The sequence below is a fragment of the Bos indicus x Bos taurus genome, chromosome 8, assembly GCF_003369695.1.
Source record: "Bos indicus x Bos taurus breed Angus x Brahman F1 hybrid chromosome 8, Bos_hybrid_MaternalHap_v2.0, whole genome shotgun sequence".
In the NCBI taxonomy this organism is placed as follows: Eukaryota; Metazoa; Chordata; class Mammalia; order Artiodactyla; family Bovidae; genus Bos; species Bos indicus x Bos taurus.
The window spans coordinates 68,914,274-68,934,633 of NC_040083.1; the positions used below are offsets into that span (position 1 = coordinate 68,914,274).

At 45.3% G+C, this 20,360-nt stretch overlaps 1 long non-coding RNA gene across 1 annotated transcript in view; it reads right to left on the reverse strand.

Moving 5' to 3' along the window:
- The window catches only part of LOC113897854, an 87,478-nt gene extending 70,734 nt beyond the window's left edge, over window positions 1–16,744 (reverse strand). Inside the window, exon 1 of the long non-coding RNA XR_003512442.1 lies at window positions 16,463–16,744. This is a non-coding gene — a long non-coding RNA (uncharacterized LOC113897854). The remainder of the gene's footprint in view (window positions 1–16,462) is intronic.
- Between the last annotated feature and the right edge of the window lie 3,616 nt (window positions 16,745–20,360).

Consider the following 20,360-nt stretch of genomic DNA (forward strand, 5'->3'; position numbering starts at 1 on the left):
CATGGGATTTTCCAGGCAAGAGTACTGGAGTGGAGTGCCATTGCCTTCTCTCGCAATAAAGGAGATACAAATTTAATTGCTGGATCGGGAAGATCCCTTGGAAGAGGAGATGGCAATCCACTCCAGTATTCTTGCCTGAAAAACCCCAGGGACAGAGGAGCCTGGTGGGTTAAAATCCAAAGTGTGGCAAAGAGTCGGACATGACTGAGCATGCATGGAGAGAGAAAGAGAAATAGAGGGAGGGATAGGCAGGGAAATCTGGTGTCTCTTCCTCTTCTTTTTTTATTTTTTAATTTTTCTTCCTCTTCCTATAAGGATACCAGTTCTGTTGAATCAAGGCCCCACTCTTAATATCTCATTTAATAATTCCCAGGTGGTAAAGTGGTTAAGAATTCACCTGCCAATTCAGGGGATGCGGGTTCGATCTCTGAGTCAAGAAGATCCCCTGGAGGAAGAAATGGCAACCTTCTCCAGTATTCTTGCCTGGAGAATCCGATGGACAGAAGAGCCTGGCGGGCTACAGTCCATGGGGTTACAAAGAGTTGGACATGACTGAGCACGCACATGCACTCATGTACCTCCTTAAAAGCCTTCAGTCAGTTCAGTCAGTTCAGTCGCTCAGTTGTGTCCTACTCTTTGCGACCCCATGAATCTCAGCACACCAGGCCTCCCTGTCCATCACCAACTCCTGGAGTTTACTCAAACTCATGTCCATCCAGTCAGTGATGCCATCCAGCCATCTCATCCTCTGTCATCCCCTTCTCCTCCTGCCCTCAACCCCTCCCAGCATCAGAGTCTTTTCCAATGAGTCAACTCTTTGCATGAGGTGGCCGAAGTACTGGAATTTCAGCTTTAGTATCAGTCCTTCCAATGAACACCCAGGATTGATCTCCTTTAGAATGGACTGGTTGTATCTCCTTGCAGTCCAAGAGACTCTCAAGAGTCTTCTCCAACACCACAGTTCAAAAGCATCAATTCTTTGGCGCTCAGCTTTCTTCAGTCCAACTCTCACATCCATACATGACTACTGGAAAAACCATAGCCTTGACTAGATGGACCTCTGTTGGCAAAGTAATGTCTCTGCTTTTTAATATGCTGTCTAGGTTGGCCATAACTTTCTTTCCAAGGAGTAAGCATCTTTTAATTTCATGGCTGCAGTCACCATCTGCAGTGATTTTGGAGCCCCAAAAAAATAAAGTCTGACACTGTTTCCACTGTTTCCCCATCTATCTGCCATGAAGTGATGGGACCAGATGCCATGATCTTAATTTTCTGAATGTTGAGCTTTAAGCCCACTTTTTCACTCTCTTCTTTCACTTTCATCAAGAGGCTTTTTAGTTCCTCTTCACTTTCTCCAATAGGGTGGTGTCATCTGCATATCTGAGGTTATTGATATTTTTCCCGGCAATCTGGATTCCAGCTTGTGCTTCTTCCAACCCAGAGTTTCTCATAAGCAGGGTGACAATATACAGCCTTGACGAACTCCTTTTCCTATTTGGAACCAATCTGTTGTTCCATGTCCAGTTCTAACTGTTGCTTCCTGACCTGAATATAGGTTTCTCAAGAGCCAGGTCAGGTGGTCTGGTATTCCCATCTCTTTCAGAATTTTCCACAGTTTATTGTGATCCACACAGTCAAAGGCTTTGGCATAGTCAATAAAGCAGAAATAGATGTTTTTCTGGAACTCTCTTACCTCTACCTAAAATCACATTGATGGTTAGAGCTTCAATATAAATTTGGGGGAGACATAGTTGGTCCAGAACACCTCCATACAATGAGCCAGAAGCAAGCTCTGGGGTAGAGCACAGAAACATAGAAAGACCTCCCCATGACTTTCACCCCAGGAGCACACCTGCAGGGCCTGGTGGTTGCTCGTCTTGGACACAGCTTCCTTCTGCAGGCCTGGGGCGTGTGCTCCTGGGGCAGAAAAACTGTCAGAAAACAGGAAAGCTAACATGCAGACTCTTTCCTCATATGCAGAGCCTTTCCCCTTAGCCCTTCCCCAGTTCTGTAGGTGGGGCTGAGAGTATGCATAGTCCAGGAGCAGCAGCAAGTAACACAGCCTTCGGAGAAGTGGGTCTGAGAAGGAGGAGAGATGAATATCCACACCTGAGAATCACCTGAACCAAGGCTGAGCTATCAAGTCTAGCTTGCACAGCTGGAAGGGAGCCTAGAGACAAGCCTACTCAAAGCCCTCATTTTACAGATGGGAAAACTAAGAAAAAGGATTTGCCCAAGTTACAACTGGGCTCCAGATCATGTGCTAATGGCTTTCATGAACCCAAACCCAAACAGTTTCAGAGTGATATTTCTCATAGCACAGGCTAAGGACCCCCCATGGCTGCTTGTTTTAAAGGCAGATTCCTAAACCCCACACTCTTAGAGTCTGTTTCAAAATGTCTGAGATGGACCCAGCATGTTAATCAGCTCCCCAGGTAGAACTGCTGCTGCTAAGTCACTTCAGTCGTGTCCAGCTCTGTTCAACCCCATACATGGCAGCCCACCAGGCTCCCATCCCTGGGATTCTCCAGGCAAGAATACTGAAGTGAGTTGCCATTTCCTTCTCCAGTGCGTGAAAGTGAAAAGTGAAAGTGAAGTCGCTCAGTCGTGTCCGACTCTTCACGACCCCATGGACTGCAGCCCGCCAGGCTCCTCCATCCATGGGATTTTCCAGGCAAGAGTACTGGAGTGGGCTGCCATTGCCTTCTCTGGTCCAGGTGGAACTGGTCCCTTCCAAAACTTGAGAATGATGCTCCAGAGAGAGGTCTGTGGTAGTAATACAGAAGCTCCCAGGTGACACAGGGACAGGGAAAGGCAGAATCTAATGGTGACGTGGGAAGGGGGACAGACCCCACCTGTGACCAACACAGAGCTTACAGACAGTTTCACATGGGACAGTGAGGGAGGAGGTGGACCCCACCCATTCATCAAGGTCAGCCAAGTCCACCCTCGTGATGGAAAGAGTATGGGTACCACAGCCAAACTGCCCTTAGATCAGAAATACAGGCACATCCTTTTCTCTGGGGAATTTCAGGATTTGGCTCAGAGAATAGTAATAACCAGCCAAGCATGGAAATCTTGATTCTTAACTTAGAAACTTCATGTACATAGAAGTATTTCCTGTCTGAATCTGAAGGGAGAAGTCACAGCACAGACAACGGAGGAGACAGAGTGGTGTGAGTGCACTTATCAACCGTGTCCTGCACGTGGGAACTGCCCAAACTCTTATTAAAATCTGCAATGTTAGAATATATTTATGTATTTGCATACTGCTTCTTTCAGCCAATCAGAAGTCCCTTCAAATAGCAACCAAGCAGTGCTGGGGTTGCGAGGCCACCTGGTGGTCACAGGAGGAACTGGCTGACTTTTCCTGACTCCCTGATGGTGCGTGACTCGTCTTCCTTTTCTTATTTTTTCTTTTATTACTTCTGTCAGTTGACCCCCCTCTCAAATCATCTCTGGAGAAGGCAATGGCATCCCACTCCAGTACTCTTGCCTGGAAGATCCCACGAACGGAGGAGCCTGGTGTGCTGCAGTCCATGGGGTCGCTAAGAGTCGGACACGACTGAGTGACTTCACTTTCACTTTTCACTTTCACGCATTGGAGAAGGAAATGGCAACCCACTCCAGTGTTCTTGCCTGGAGAATCCCAGGGACTGGGGAGCCTGGTGGGCTGCCGTCTATAGGGTCGCATAGAGTCGGACACGACTGAAGAGACTTAGCAGCAGCAGCAGCAGCAGATCATCTCTTTCATGCAAATACACACGCATTCTTTTTAATCCCCTTCCTCTTATTAAAGTACATCACTTGGGGGTTTTCAAACTCAAATACCTACAGGGTCTAACCAGAAAATACCCTCATTAAGTGAAGACCTGGTGGGTAAGCACCAGACTACTGTTACCCTGTGGGAGCTTAATGCTACAAGGCCAGGCTGCTAGGGCTTCCCATTGCCAGAAATCTGGGTATCTTTTAATGACATTTCAACATCCTGGCAGGTAATTCTTTTAAAGTCTGAAATGCTATGTGGATACTGTACTGTGTACCTGAAATTTGTTAAGAGGATATATCTTCAGTGTTCTCATCACATATACAAAAAAGGGTGAACTATGCAAGATAATGAGAATGTTAATTATCTTGATTGTGGTGGTGATTATATTTGTATAATGTACACTATACAAAAACATCAAGCCATACACCTTAAATGTATACAATTTTTCTTTGTCAATTATGTCTCAACTCCGGGAGTTGGTGATGGACAGGGCGGCCTGGCGTGCTGCATTTCATGGGGTTGCAAAGAGTCAGATATGACAGAGCGACTGAACTGAACTGAAAGATGGAAAAATGAAATTTTAAAAATAGAAAAAAAATTGCTACATTGGATAGTATGACACAGGCTCAACAAAACATGCCTGAGCATCAGCAACTTGTGACGCTGGGATAATTCTTGTCTCCTGTTTTCCTCGTTTTTCCCTCCCTCTCCACTTGCCAAATCCTAAAGGTTACAATGATTGTTAGACCTGAGAGGATTTAGGCCAATGTTATCTCAAGAAGATAAAGTGGTGCAGGAGAAATCCTTGAATTCTTCAATGAAATCAGATACTTAAAGAACTTGAGTGGGCTTCCCTGGTGGCTCAATGGTAAAGAATCTGCCTGCCAATGCAGGAGACGTGGGTTCAATCCCTGGTCCAGGAAGATTCCACATGCCACAGAGCAACTAAGCCCGTGCAACTATTGAGCCTATGCTCTGCAACAAGAGAAGCCACTCCAATGAGAAGCCCATGCACTGCAGTGAAGTCTAGCCCCAACTTGTTGAAACTAGAGAAAAGCCCGTTCATCAGTGAAGACCCAGAACAGCCAAAAATAATAAATAAGGAACTTGTGGCATCAGCCTCCGTCCCTCAAGAGAGCCCAGAAGAAGCGTTTACAGATTCTTCCCAATGCATAGCCATAGGTCTCCTCCTCTTCTAAATTAACTGGCTTCCCTCAAGCACCAGGATTCTAGATAAATTAAAAATGAGCTCTTATTCAATGAAATTGTTTTTCTGTTTTGTTTAATTACTAGTATTGTGGCAGTATTGTTTTTTACCATTTCCAATGCAAATGCAGTGTTTCTGCTTCACTGTGGATTAAGCTGGGTTTTATGCACTAGCCCAGGAAGCCAACCATCACTTAAAAACTACTCCTATGGGAAAATATGTGCCAGTTCCAAAGATCCAACTTTTACACATCAGCTCTGGGAAGTACAGTCTGTTAATACGCTGAGGGCTGCCTGGAAAAATGTTGTGTTTTGAGGGGTACATTTTGCTTTTCACACTATTCTTACTCGAATCACAGACTGTGAGGGTGAGAAGATCCTTAGAAATCACTTAGTCCACCCCCACATCTCACAGATGAGAAAAATGTTTACATGTGAGAGAACAGTAAGACAGAGTGACATGCCCCAATTTACACAGCTAGACACTGACCTGGGTCCCCAGGCTCCCAGTGCAGACACTACAGCCTTTTCAGATGATGGGAAATACCATGGCCAGGAGGCAGCCGAGCAAGAAAGGAAATGAAACAATAGTGGCCCGCGTTTATTGAATACTTGGTACATGCCAGACACCATGATAGATGCTTGAGAGCACTTATCTTCCAAAATATTATTTGCAGTACACAGACGGGACTTCAGAGGTTAAGCTGACAGTGCGTAAGTGTCCAAGTTGATTGTCACAGTTAATAAGTAACCAGGAATTCAAGAAGCTATGCTCTTAATCAAGGTGCTCCTCCAAGTTGCTCAGTTTAATCCACTGCTCCACCCTATCCTAGCCATCTGGTGTATTTGTGTTGTTGTTTAGTCTCTCAGTCATGTCCGACTCTTTGCAACTCTATGGACTGTAGTCTGCTAGGCTCCTCTGTCCATGGGATTTTCCATGCAAAAACTGGAGTGCTGGAGTGCATTGCCATCTCCTTCTCCAGGGGATCTCCCCAAGCCAGGGATCGAACCTGCATCTCTTGGGTCTCCTGCATTGGCAGATGGACTCTTTACCACTGAGCCGCCTGGGAAGCCCCATCTTGTATATTTAAGGCTTCACAACCCCAGAACTGTATCCTCCTATCCATTTGTAAGAAAGGCGTAGGATTTCTCTGTTGAGAAGTACTATTAGGATCTTTTATTTCAGGTAATAGTCTAGATGTCCAAAAAGTCTCCCAATAAAAAGCACCAAAAATATGATAATGAAAAATAAATTAATTTCATAAATCCATAGCTGAACTAAGGGAAAAGAAAAATCCCCAAAGGTCAAAAATCATCAGAAAGCCCTATCTCAAGAGGTAAGTGCTGATTAAAATCCGGGCTGGGGTGGGGGTCGGGGGTTCAGATAATCCCTGTTGACCTGGAGCTTGGGTTTTAATGGATCAACATGAAAGGGAGTAGCCCAAGAGACAAAATGTGGGCTCAAGAAGGGTGGGAGGCAGATGAGAGATGCCATCACAAAGCCAGTATACCTTTGAAGTGAAGTGAAAGTTGCTCAGTTGTGTCTAACTCTTTATGACCCCATGGACTATGCAGCCCATGGAATTCTCCAGGCCAGAATACTGGAGTGGGTAGCCTTTCCCTTCTCCAGGGGATCTTCCCAACCCAGGGATTGAACCCAGGTCTCCTGCATTGTGGGCGGATTCTTTACCAGCTGAGCCACAAGGGAAGCCCAAGAATACTGGAGTGGGTAGCCTATCCCTTCTCCAGCAGATCTTCCTGACCCAGGAATTGAACCGAGGTCTCCTGCATTGCAGCCAGATCCTTTACCAACTGAGCTATGAAGGAAGCACACATTTTCATTCTAAATAAAACTACCCCACACCTGACAATGGTCAGGATACCTGCCTGTCTCTGCTCTGGGTAGTCTCTCCTTCTTGTTGTTCAGTTGCTCAGTCTTGTCTGACTCTTTGTAACTCCATGGACTGCAGCACACCAGGCTTCCCTGTCCTTCACCATCTCCCAGAATTTGCTCAAACTCATGCCCATTGAGTCGATGATGCCATCCAATCATCTCATCCTCTGTCATCCCCTTCTCTTCCTGCCTTCAATCTTTCCCAGCATCAGGGTCTTTTCTAATGAGTTGGCTCTTTGCATCAAGTGGCCAAAGAATTGGAGCTTCAGCTTCAGCATCAATCCTTCCAATGAATATACTGAGTTGATTTCCTTTAGGATTGACTGGTTTGATCTCCTTGCAGTCCAAGGGACTCTCAAGAGTCTTCTCCAGACCACAATTCGAAAGCATCAGTTCTTCAGTGCTCAGCCTTATTTATGGTCCAGTTCTCACATCCATATATGACTACTGGAAAAACGTTAGCTTTGACTATATGGACTTCTGTTGGCAAAGTGATGTGTCTGCTTTTTAACATGCTGTCTGAGTTTGTCATAGATTTTCTTCCAAGGAGCAAGTATCTTTTAATTTCATAACAGCAGTCACTGTCCACAGTGATTTTGGAGCCCAAGAAAATAAAGTCTGCCACTGTTTCCCCTTGTAACTCCTGATCCAAAAATGGCCCTGATGTGGATTTAGGGTGAAACTTACAGCAGCTAGGAAGCATCACAACAAAAAAATTATTTTAAAGTGGTTTTGCTGGAAAAAAGCAATCACACAGACTATCTCTAGAGAAACACCATTCAAGCTTAGACATCAAAGAATTCCTGAAATAAGCACCAAAGAAATGATCTGCACTCTTAAGTTCATTGCAGTATTATTTACAGTAGCCAAGATATAAATACAACCTTAGTCTCTACTGACAGATGAATGGATAAAGACACAGTGTGTGTATATATACATATACATGTATATATGCACAATGGAATATTCAGTTCAGTTCAGTTCAGTCACTCAGTCGTGTCCGACTCTTTGCGACCCCATGAATCGCAGCACGCCAGGCCTCCCTGTCCATCACCAACTCCCGGAGTTCACTCAGACTCATGTCCATCGAGTCAGTGATGCCATCCAGCCATCTCATCCTCTGTCGTCCCCTTCTCCTCCTGCCCCCAATCCCTCCCAGCATCAGAGTCTTTTCCAATGAGTCAACTCTTCGCATCAGGTGGCCAAAGTACTGGAGTTTCAGCTTTAGCATCATTCCTTCCAAAGAAATCCCAGGGCTGATCTCCTTTAGAATGGACTGGTTGGATCTCCTTGCAGTCCAAGAGACTCTCAAGAGTCTTCTCCAACACCACAGTTCAAAAGCATCAATTCTTCAGCACTCAGCCTTCTTCACGGTCCAACTCTCACATCCATACATGACCACAGGAAAAACCATAGCCTTAAATATTACTCAGCCTTAAAAAATAAGGTGATCTGCCATTTTTCAATAATATAGATGAACGTGGAGGGTTTTATCCCAAGCAAAATAGACAGAGAAAGACAAATATTGTATGGTATCACTTACATGTGAGATAAAAAAGAAGTGGGTAAAACTTCACATTCCAATGCAGGAGGTACAAGTTTGATCCCTGCTCTGGGAACCTCATAGCTCAGTCAGTTGGTAAAGTTGCACCGCCTGTGATGCAAGAGACCCTGGTTTTATTCCTGGGTCGGGAATATCCACTGGAGAAGGGATAAGCTACCCACTCCAGTATTCTTGCACTTCTCTTGTGGCTCAGCTGCTAAAAAATCCGCCTGCAATGTGGGAGACGTGGGTTCAATACCTGGAACGGGAAGATCCCCTGGAGAAGGCAAAGGCTACCCATTCCAGTATTCTGGCCTGGAGAATTCCATGGGCTAAGTCCATGGGGTGTCAAAGACTCGGACATGACTGAGTGACTTTCACTTTCCCTGGGAACTAAGATCACATATGCTTTGGGGCCAAAAAACCAAAACATAAAGTGGAGGCAATGTTTTAACAAATTCAATAAAGACTTTAAAAATGGTCCACATCAAAAAATCTTAAAAAAAAAAAAAGATGGAACTCATAGAGGCAAGTAGAAATGGTGGTTGCCAGGGGCAGGGAAGTCAGGAGTTGGGGAAAGGATGAAAGTTTTAAGTAACAAGATGAATGAGTTCTGAGGAGCTAATGTACAGCTTGGTGATTATAATTAATAATACTGAAAAAAAAATTAATAATACTGTATTATGTGCTTGAAACTTGGTAAAAGAGTTGATCTTAAGCATTCTCACAAAAAAAAAAAAAAAAAGAAAAGGTAACTGTGAGATGGTGGATGTGTTAATTCACTTGACTATGGGACTCATTTCACAGTGTATACATATATCAGATCATCACATGTGAAAGTGAAGTTGCTCAGTCGTGTCCGACTCTTTGCGACCTCATGGACTGTAGCCTACCAGTCTCCTCTGTCTATGGGGTTTTCCAGGCAAGAGTTCTGGAGTGGTTTGCCCTTTCCTTCTCCAGGAGATCTTCCCATCCCAGGGATTGAACCCAGGTCTACCACATTATAGGCAGATGCTTTACCATCTGAGCCACCAGGGAATATCCCATACATCAGATCATCACATTGTACACTTTAAATATATTAAAATTTTACTTGTGAATTACACCTCAATAAAGCTTGGAGAAATACATTATCTCAGAATCAAAAATTACAGAATACAGGGAACTCCCTGGTGGTCCAATGGTCAAGAATACACCTTCTAAAGCAAGGGGGTGGGAACTAAGACCCCACGTGCCACAGGGCAACTAAGCCTGCAAACCATAACCACTGAGCCCGCACGCGTTGGAGCCTGCATGCCACAGCTAGAGAGAAGTCTGAAAGCCACAGCCAAGATCCCCTATGTCACAACTAAGACTCGACGCAGCCAAATAAATAAATGGACTTTTTTTTTAAATTATAGGATACAGCAGAAACCAAGGAGTACCTACAGAGAAAAGCCAAAGGGTGAGAAGTGAACTGGGTTTCAAGGTGCTGATGCCAATCCAGGTAATGAGAACAACAGTCACAACTTACAGTCGAAAGATACTTACCATGAGGTATGCTCTGTGCTACAAGGACATCCCTGTGTAACCCATTGCTACATATTCAACCAATCAACCAACGACTGGCTTCGAAATAAGCCTAAAATAGCAAAATTGGAAAGTGCATTACCGACCACCTACTCTCATGTTTTTCAAACTGCAAGTCTTGCGATTTTTGTCCAGTTAGATAGATAAATGATAGGTAAGTAGAAACATAGACAGATAGTAGAGAAAGGTGCACACATATATATACACAAATGCATATATGTGTGTGCGTGTGTATACGTTTATATAAGTCAAGGTTCTCAAGAAACAGAGAGATAGGAACTATATAGAAATAGATGGACAGACAGAGATAAAGAGAGATGACAGATAGATAAATAGATAACAGATAAATAAATCTTTATCCTCATATACACACATGATATGAATACATATAATGGGTCTCAATTTAAAGCGCATTTTTTTTTTTTACCACAGATCAGAGTTATAAAACAAAAAGGCTAGGAGGGAATTCCCCGGAGGTCCCGGGGTTAGGACTCAGCTCTTCCAGTGCAGGAGGCGCAGGTTCAGTCCCTGCTCAGGGAACAAAGATCCCACAAGCCACGCTGCATGGCCGAACAAAAACAAAGAAACAGCAAAAAAGCCAGGAAACAATGATACAGTCCTAAGCCACCATTTACTTTCATGGGAAACTGAAGTCCAGAGAGGGAACAACCACAGTGGCCAGCCTGGCTAGAGCAGAGTCCACACAAGGGCTCAGACTTCCTGTTGCTCCCAGTGGCAGCAAGGCAGCACTGGGAGCCCTCACCATGCATAGCCCTGGGCTGGGAGGCTTGCTCGTGCAGCCCTTGGAACAGGAAGCACAGAGCAAGTCTGGCTCTGCCCAGAACAAGGTATTAGGCAGTCACACTTCTGACCACTGGCTGATGCCTCCTCCCTCCCCACCCATTTTGCAAAAATGCCTGTGGCCCTTCTGCTACCTCTCCCACCATCAACACCTGGTCTCAGGAAAAGAGTTCGTATCTTCCCTCACACAAAGCTCTAAGTCACTCCCATGCTAACTTCTTCCGATTATTTGCTCTTGTCCTAAAGGATTGAAAGTTTAAGCCAAAGACAAGAATTTCTCATCCTGGAGTTTTTCCTTCTCTACTGGCATCAGCAAGCCATTGAGAGAAGCATTGCTCCAGTGGGGGAGGGGAGAACACACTTGACCCCTTTGGTACCTGATGACCTACTGTGTGGGAGAAGGGCAGGCCTAAGAGCAAACTCCAGGAGATGGTGATGGACAGGGAAGCCTGGCTTGCTGCAGTCCATGGGGTCGCAAAGAGTCCGACATGACTAAGTGACTGAACAAGAGATGACCCAGGGGTCAGCATTATTCCTCTCCCCATGATCTCCTCCAGTTGCTCTTCTCTCTGATATGCAGCCCTCTATCCTTCAACTTGCAAGGTTGATAAAGAAATTCACAGATAAGATTACAGAGTTATGAATCTGCTTTTCCAACAGCAAATTTTATCATTCTTGATAAAGTCTGTCCCTTCAAAGCCATAACACTGGGGATGAATTGCTTATTTCAACAATTCATTTCAGGATCTTTGTTTTGGGACTATTAATAATTACCAATTATGCAATGCCTGTTATAGATCAAAAACCACAGCAGGCACTTTACACACTGTAACTTATTAAATCCTGGAAAAGAAGTATTGTCCCCTTTTAAACAAGACAAAGCTAGTTTTATTCTGTTTCAAACCTCATCGGTGGCCACAAAAACTCTAATCCCCAAGTTTAGTCACCACACTTGGTCTAAATGACTTTAAAGAAAGTGAAGTCGCTCAGTCGTATCTGACTCTTAGCAACCCCATGGACGGTAGCCTACCAGGATCCTCCGTCCATGGGATTTTCCAGGCAAGAGTACTGGAGTAGCTCGCCATTTCCTTCTCCAGGGGATTTTTCTGACCAAGGGATTGAACCCAGGTCTCCCGCATTGCAGGCAGACGCTTTACCATCTGAGCCACCAGGGAAGTTCAAAAATGACTTTAGGCTGTTTCCAGAAATCCAGTCTACCCTTGAAACACAAAGAGTGACCCCCACAGAGAACAGTGAGTCACAGGCTCAGCAGGAACATGTTGTGTCGTGGCAACATCTTTGCAAGAAGGTCACAGCCCACAGGACTACTCTCATGTCTGAACTAGTGTGTGTGTGTGTGTGTTTAATTAGTCAAGGTACTTTTATTTTCTATTGGGATGTAGCTGATGAACAACGTTGTGATAGATTCAGGTGGACAGCAAAGGGTCTCAGCGATTCATATACATGTATGCATTCTCCCCTAAACTCCCCTCCCACCCAGGCTGCCGCACAACAGTGAGCAGAGTTCTGTGTGCTGTACAGTAGGACCTTGTTTGTTATCCATTTTGAATACAGCAGTGTGTACCTGTCGATCCAGAACTCCATAACTATTCCTTCCCCCCAAATCCCAAACTCCCTAACTATCCCTTCCCCCCATTCTTTTTCTGGCAACCAAAAGTTCGTTCTGTAAGTCTGTGAATCTGCTTCTGTTTTGTAAATAAGTTCATTTGTACCATTTCTTTTTAGAGTCCACATATAAGTTATATCAAGAGATATATATATCTTGAGATATATATATCAAGATATATATATATATCAGAGAAGGAGATATTTCTCCTTCTCTGACTTACTTCATTTGGTATGATACTCTCTACGTCCATCCATGTTGTTGCAAATGTCATTATTTTATTCTTTTTAATGACTGAGTAATATTCCATTGTATATATGCACCACATCTTCTATATCCATTCCTCTACTGATAGACATTTAGGTTAGCCCAGGTATTACTTTAGAGATATAGGTCCACAACATAGTAAATCAACTATACTTCAATAAAATACAATTAAAATTAAAAATAAAGATGCAAACTATGCTCTAAGAAAAACCTGCCTAAATGTCTGACCCGGCACTTTGAGAGGCGAGGGAGCAAGAAGAAGGGGTCTCAGGAGTTTCTGGTCCTGACAGATGAGGGGGCGTGGCCACACGTCACCTGGTGCCCTCTGTCCAGTCCCTCCCCTTCCTTCTCACCCCACGAGCTGCATTTCTGCTGGCTGCAAACAGCTAGCGACAGAGAGGATGGCTGGTTCTCGAGTGTATGGTTTGGCTGGCCTGAAAGTCCCTCCCGCCCCTTCCCCTACTAATATAAGACCTACCTGGGGGTTCTGAGAAGTTGGCCTTATTTTTCTCCCCCTTCGGCTCCCCTTCCCTCTGACCTGGATGACTGAAGTTTCTCAGCTTTATGTGGGTGCTTTGCAGGTTCACTGTCAAGCTCCCCTTCTGACCAACTCTTCTTCCCCTACCTTCTTTAAAACAGACATTTCTCCAGATAAGACAGACAGATGTCCTATAAACATGGGAAAAGATACTCAACATCATTAATTTTTAGAGAAATGCAAACCAAAACTACAATCACCTCACACCAGTCAGAATGGCCATCATGATAAAATCTACAAACAATAAATGCTGGAGAGGATGTGGAGAAAAGGGAACCCTCCTACACTGTTGGCGGGAATGTAAACCAACACAGCCGTTAGGGAGAACAGTATGGAAATACCTTAAAAAAAAAAAAAAACTTGGAATAAATCTGCCATAGGATCCAGAAATCCCAGTATTGGGCATATGCCCTAAGAAAACCACAGTTCTAAAAGACACATGTACCCCAATGTTCATTACACCACTATTTACACTAGCAAGGACATGGAAGCAACCTAGACGTCCATCTACAGATGAATGGATAAGGAAGATGTGGTACACATATACAATGGAATAATGCTCAGCCATATACAAGAACAAATTTGAATCAGGTCTAGTGAGGTGGATGAACCTAGAGCCTGTTGTACAGACCGAAGTAAGTCAGAAAGAGAAAAACAAATATCGTATATTACCATATATATATATGTGTGTGTGTGTTGAATCTAGAAGAATGGTATTGAGGAAACTATTGTTAGGGAAGGAATGGAGACACAGATGTAGAGAATGGACTTGCGGACACAGTGGGGGGAGGAGAGAGTGGGCCAAATGCAGACTACAGCACCAACATATGCACAATGCCGTGTGTCAAATAGATAGCTGGTGAGCAGTTGCTGTATGCCACAGGGAGTCAAGCCTGGTGTTCTGTGATGATCTAGAGGGGTGGGATAGGGAGAGGGGAGGGAGGCTCAAGAAGGAGGAGAGATACACACATATAATTATGGCTGATTTGCATTATTGTATGGCAGAAACCAACACAACATTATAAAGCAATTTTCCTCCAATTAAAAAATAAATTTTTCTTTTAAAAAAAGCTTTAAAAAAAGAAATCCTGGAGTTGCCACCCATCAAAGTGACCCTTGGCACAAACACTACGTCCTTTCCTGAGTCCACTTTCGCTCCTATCTTCAAACTTCCAACACCACCCCCTCCCCCCTCCCCCCTCAACTGTGATTCTTATTCCTCTGAGAAAAGGGAAGTGACCAGGAGAGGGTTTCGGGGGCTCCCACCACTGGATCTGCTGTTCTGCTTCTCCTCCTAAGACCGTGTCCTACCCATCAGCAACATTGCAGTAACCAATGGACCACCCGCTTCTCAAAACGCTGGCTTCCCAAGGCTTCCAGGACAGCCAGTCTCTCTCCTGGTGCTTCTCTCAGCTCCCTAGCTGCCCTCTCTCTGTTGTCTTTGCTTATCTGTCCTCATAGCCTTTCTGATTGCAGCGCCCCAGAGATCAATCCTTCTCCTTCTTGTCTTTTTTTTATAAACACCCACATTCTAAGTGATCTCGTTATCTCATGGCTTTAAAATGCCATCTAAATGCTGCTAACATAAATTTCTATCTCCAGCCCAAACTCCTCCCTAAGTTTCCGGCTCATTTTTGCATCTGCCCACCCAGCATCTTCACTTGAGAGTCCCATCTTCACCTTAACCTACCCCTGATTTTCCCTCCAGACCCACACAAGCTACAACCTTGTCCATCTCCAGAAACCGCAATCCCATCCTCCCAGCAGCTCAGGCCTCAACACCTTGGAGCCCACCTGGACACGTCTCTCTCATCACTCATCCAATCAGGATATCTCACTGGATCTACTTTTAAAGAGTATCCAAAATCCAGTTATTTCTCACCATTCACTATCACCTTCCTACCATCGCCCTGGTCGACACCAGCGTCACCTTATCGGGGTTACTTACTGCTCAAGCTTACTGCTCTGCTTGCCCGAGTCAATTCTCAACACAGCAGTGGGGTGATCTCTTTGAAATTTGTCAGATGACTGATTTCTCCGCTCAGAATCCTGCCTTGACACTTAGGATAAAATACAATATCTTCGCCAGCATGGAATCACCAGCCCCCTCAAGACCTGGTGTGCGGGGAGCGAGCTCCGCCTCTGGCAAAGGTCATGAGGAAGGAGGCTTGGCATACGCAAAGGCGGGATCAAGCCTCAGGAGTCTCCCTGGAAATTCTCGAGCAATCTACCCCCAAAACCAGAGTCTGCCTACTTTCTGCTTTGTGCTTTCACCTACACCTCTGACTTTACGGGGGGCTGTCCCCCACTACCTCTCTGAAAAAAGAGTTAGCTTACAGCTCCAGTTAATAATTCCTGGGTGTGACAGTGTTTCAACCTACAAACTCCCTTGGAAGTCCTCTAGCCTGCCTGAATAGGTTTTTCCGGCCACATGTGATTGCTCAGAGCCTCCAAACTGTGAGAGCCATGAGATGTTCTAAACTGTCTAAATACAGATTCCTTTGAGCAGTCAAAAGATTGATTAGAAATTGTATTGGTGAAGGGATTTTCACTTGTTGGGCCAATGTTTGCTGCTAAGTCTCCATATCCCTTACCTGCTGTGTCCCTGGCAGTGTATTGATTAATATAATTGGTTTAAATAGTAGCTTTAATGTTTGTAACCTGGGACCCTTGAATTAATTCTTTTTCTTGTTATAGCCCACCACACCTTTGCTCTGTAGGAATGCAACTTTATCTAATGCTTTTTGGAGGCTGGCGCCTGACTTTAGAATAATCACCTTTAGAGAAAAAGGCCTCCGGGCCAGAAGATGATGCAAATCACCTAAACTTTTGCATATGATAAGTTTGCAGGAAGAAAGCCTGGCTTACTGCATGACTCTACCCCTTCCCCCATTATCCTCTATGCATAACTTAAGGTATAAAAACTACTTTGGAAAATAAAGTGTGGGCCTTGTTCACCGAAACTTGGTCTCACCATGTCGTTCTTTCTCTTACCTTCTGGCTGAATTATTCAGCCTCTTTTCTACACTGAATTTCCTCACTGAGCTATCCTTATTTCAGCCTCTCTTCTCCACTGAATTTTCCTACTGAGCTATCCTCATTCTATTACTCTTTATATCCTTAATTAACGTTTAATTAAGCAATTGTTTCCTGATCTTCGCTGACGCCGTCCCCGCTTCGAATTCCCTGGATCAGCCGGGGCTGGTCCCCGGCACTGGTGCAACCCCCCACCCCTGCCAACCTCTTACCTTCCTTTCCTGCTTCTTTCTTCCTGGTCACTCTGCTCCAGCCCTGCGGCCTCTGCTGTTCCACCTCTACGCCTGTTGTTCTGTCTGTCACGAACCTTCTTCCCTGTCCTCTTAGCGTGCTAGATTTTCCTCCTTAGCACTGTCACCACCTGGCAGAACAGCTGTCAGTCTCCCCCTCCTCCACACAGTAGAGCTTCAGCGCTTTCTCCACTTCTGCTTACGGTGTGGTATCCAATACAGTTCTCCTACCCGTGCCTCTGGGAAACTCTCTGGGCCGGCAGCTTCCTCTCCATCCTAGAAGCCACAGCATCTAACACCCGTCCCAGCCCCGCCCAACTCACCCACCCATTTGGCCCTTCCCATTTGTCCTTCTGCCCAGTGCTACCCAGTGGTGGTCCAGGAGACCAGACACTCCCAGGCAACTTCCGGAACCACTGGGTTTTGCACTCAATAGGATCTCAGTAAACTTTGACTGCTTGCAAGGAGATTTCTGTGATGATAATTTTGGATCCCGGGGGCTGGGGGTAGGGAAATGGTTGAGGGTCCTTTATAAAACACTTCCACCTCAACCCTGGGGCACCTACTGGCCCCAGAGCTGACTTATCAAAGGCCCATTTAGACCTCAAGAACACCACCTGTTCCTGAAAGCTAAGAGAATCCCTTGTTCCTCCACCCAGAAGGAGAAGCAGGGATCACCTCACAGCCTTCCCACCCACTCTTAATGCATTATTTCCCCACTTGTGGGTCAAGTTCCACTGCTGACCCTTGGACAGGCATTCAAGGGCATTGACCACATGATGGTCAATCATGTGGTTCTCCTTTTTTGATTCTCTTTCAAAGACCCTGTAACGGGAAGAATTGTGTCTCCCAAAAAGACACATTGATGTCCTAACCCTCAGGACCTCAGAGTGTGGCCTGATTTGGAAGTGGGGTTATTGCTGATGTAGTTAGTTAAGACAAGATCATACCGGGATTTCTCTGTGGTCCAGTGATTAAGTCTCCGCCTTGCAATGTCGGGCACGCACATTAGATCCCACTTGCCAGAGAGCAACTAAGTCCACGAGCCACAAGGAGAAAGTCCGTGCACCACAATGAAAGATCCCATGTGCCACAACTAACACCCGAGGCAGCCAAATAAACAAATAAAAAGATGAGATCATCCTGAAGTAGGATGGACCCTGATCAGCACGGCTGTTGTCCTTATAAGATGCGCATGGGAGACAGAGATACTGGGAGGAGACCACAGGACAACAAAGGCAGAGATGGGAGCGATGCAGTCACACACCAAAGAACAGTAGGGCTGGCCAGCCAGACACCAGTAGCTCTAAGAGGAAAGATTCTCCCCTAAAATTTCAGAAGAGAACACAGCCCTGCTGACATCTTGATTTTGAACTTCTAGTCTCCGGAACTGTCAGATGACAAATTTCTGTTGCTTTAAGACATCCACTTTGTGGCAACCCTAGGAAAGTAACACAGATCCTGATTACCTCGAGAAGGTCTCATCTGGGTCTAGCAGGGTTGTAATGCCTCTCCAACACTTGCTAATTTTCCTCTTTACAAAGTAAAAACAGGCCTCAGGCTAAGGGCTTTTGGCAGGAAAGGCAGCTAACTAAATTTTAATAACCTTGTTTTGATCTCATTATATTTATTTTGATGATTACCATCTATTTCTGGCAAGTGATAACTGGTTTTCCTTGCACAATAGTAAAACAAAGCTTCATTTTTAAATAAATAAAGTTGAAAAGGAGTTCATTTAAAGAAAAATAGTATGACATATTAATAAAAGTGGACTAAAATTATGGCAAAAATAGCAAAGGTAGTGATGGGGGATGAAGACAGTCTCAAAGAAAGCCAGGCCCAGCTCACCACTATAGAGCTGCCTGTGGTGTCATGAATCATAAGTTCAAAATGAATAAAATGAAAATGACAACACATACAATTAGAATATGACATAGCAAAATGGTCATCACGTTGTTCTTGCTTTTCTATACCTTTTCTCCATCACACTCCATCCCACCTGCCTCCTTGGTCTTCCTTCATTTGGGGACAGGGCCTACATACAGCCAGCCCCGCTCTAGTCACCAAAGAAAACTGATCTGATAAACTTCATCCCACTGAGCTTGGGGGCTTCCCTGGTGGCTCAGTGGTAAAGAATGTGTCTACCAGTTTACGAGGTTTGGCTTCGATCCCTGGGTCAGGAAGATCCCCTGGAGGAGAAAATGGCAACTCACTCCAGTATTCTTGCTGGGAAAACCCCCAAAACAGAAAAGCCTGGTGGGCTACAGTCTGTGGGGTTGCAAAGACATGACTGAGCACACACACATACACTGAGCTTGGAGTCAAAGGATGTGGGTGACAAGTGATCTGGGGTAAATCCCTCAGCCTTCCCAGACTTCAGCTTCCTCTCTACAAGAAAAAACTGTTGAAAGAAAGTGTTAGTCATTCAGTCGTGTTGACTCTTTGCGACCCCATGGACTGTAGCCCATCAGGCTCCTCTGTCCATGGGATTCTCCAAGCAAGAATACTGGAGTGGGTTGCCATGCCCTTCGGCAGGTGATCTTCCCGACCCAGGGATAGACCCTGGGTCTCCCACACTGAAGGCAGATTCTTTACCATCTGAGCCATCAGGAAAGCCCCCTCTACAAGGGAAGATAAAACTATCTTCAGGCTCTGAATTCTGTGCTTCTGGGATATTAGTGATTTAATGCATTTCTTTTGTGCTACTAAGTCACTTCAGTCGTGTCCAACTCTGTGCGACCCCATAGACAGCAGCCCACCAGGCTCCCCGTCCCTGGGATTCTCCAGGCAAGAACACTGGAGTGGGTTGCCATTTCCTTCTCCAGTGCATGAAGGTAAAAAGTGAAAGTGAAGTTGCTCAGTCGTGTCCGACTCTTAGCGACCCCATGGACTGCAGCCTTCCAGGCTCCTCTGTCCATGGGATTTTCCAGGCAAGAGTACTGGAGTGGGGTGCCATCATTTCCTTTGTAGGGACCCCTATTTTACTTTATATTCACAAGAGTAATTCCCCAGTAGAGGAATTCCAGGTTTGGGGGGCACATGGAGGAGTAGGATGGAGCACTTCTAAAGTCCTTTGTCTCTACAGGAGGCTGGCATCACCCCCAAATGATGGGCCTACCATTATCTCAGGCCCCTCCTCTTCCTCTATGGGGCACGCCCCTCCCCACAGGCCCTTTGCCTTCCACTCTATTAGGAATCAAGAAGCCAAATGTCCAGTAGGTTTGAATGCCACATTTTTTTTTTCCCTAAATGAACGCAAGGCTCATCTGAAGCTTTTTTTCTAAACATGGATTTATTTATTTGGCTGTGCCGGGTCTTAGTTGCGGCACGTGGGAGCTTCATTGTGGCCTGCAGGATCTTTGAGTCCTAGGCACAGAGGTACTTTGTTGCAGCACGTGGGATCTTAGTTCCCGACCAGGGATTGAATCCGCGCCCTCTGCACTGGGAGCACAGAGTCCTAACCCCTGGAACCACCAGGGAAGTCCCTGAATACTACACCTTTAATTTTTAAAAATAGGTATTCAGTTGCATGCGTGTTTGTACAAAGACACACACACAGTTGGGGGCAGGAAAGGGCCAGGGAGAAAAATCAGCTTTGACAACCTAATAAATGTCAATTTCTGAAAGGGGCTGGGTTAGAAGATGAATCTTCACAACTTTAATTGGAGACATGATGGTCGCACTTTGCAGGGGCAGCCCCGCCTCTCTGCCAGATCCCGCCACAGATAGCAAGGCCCTTGCCTCACTCTAATTGACAAGAGGCCTCTGTCTGCTCAGATTTGTTTCTGGGATGTCAGGGATATTATAAAGGGGTGGGGGATGCTCAATGCCCCTCTGAGAGGAGAGAGAAGCAACAGAACATGGGACAGAGCAGCCCTGG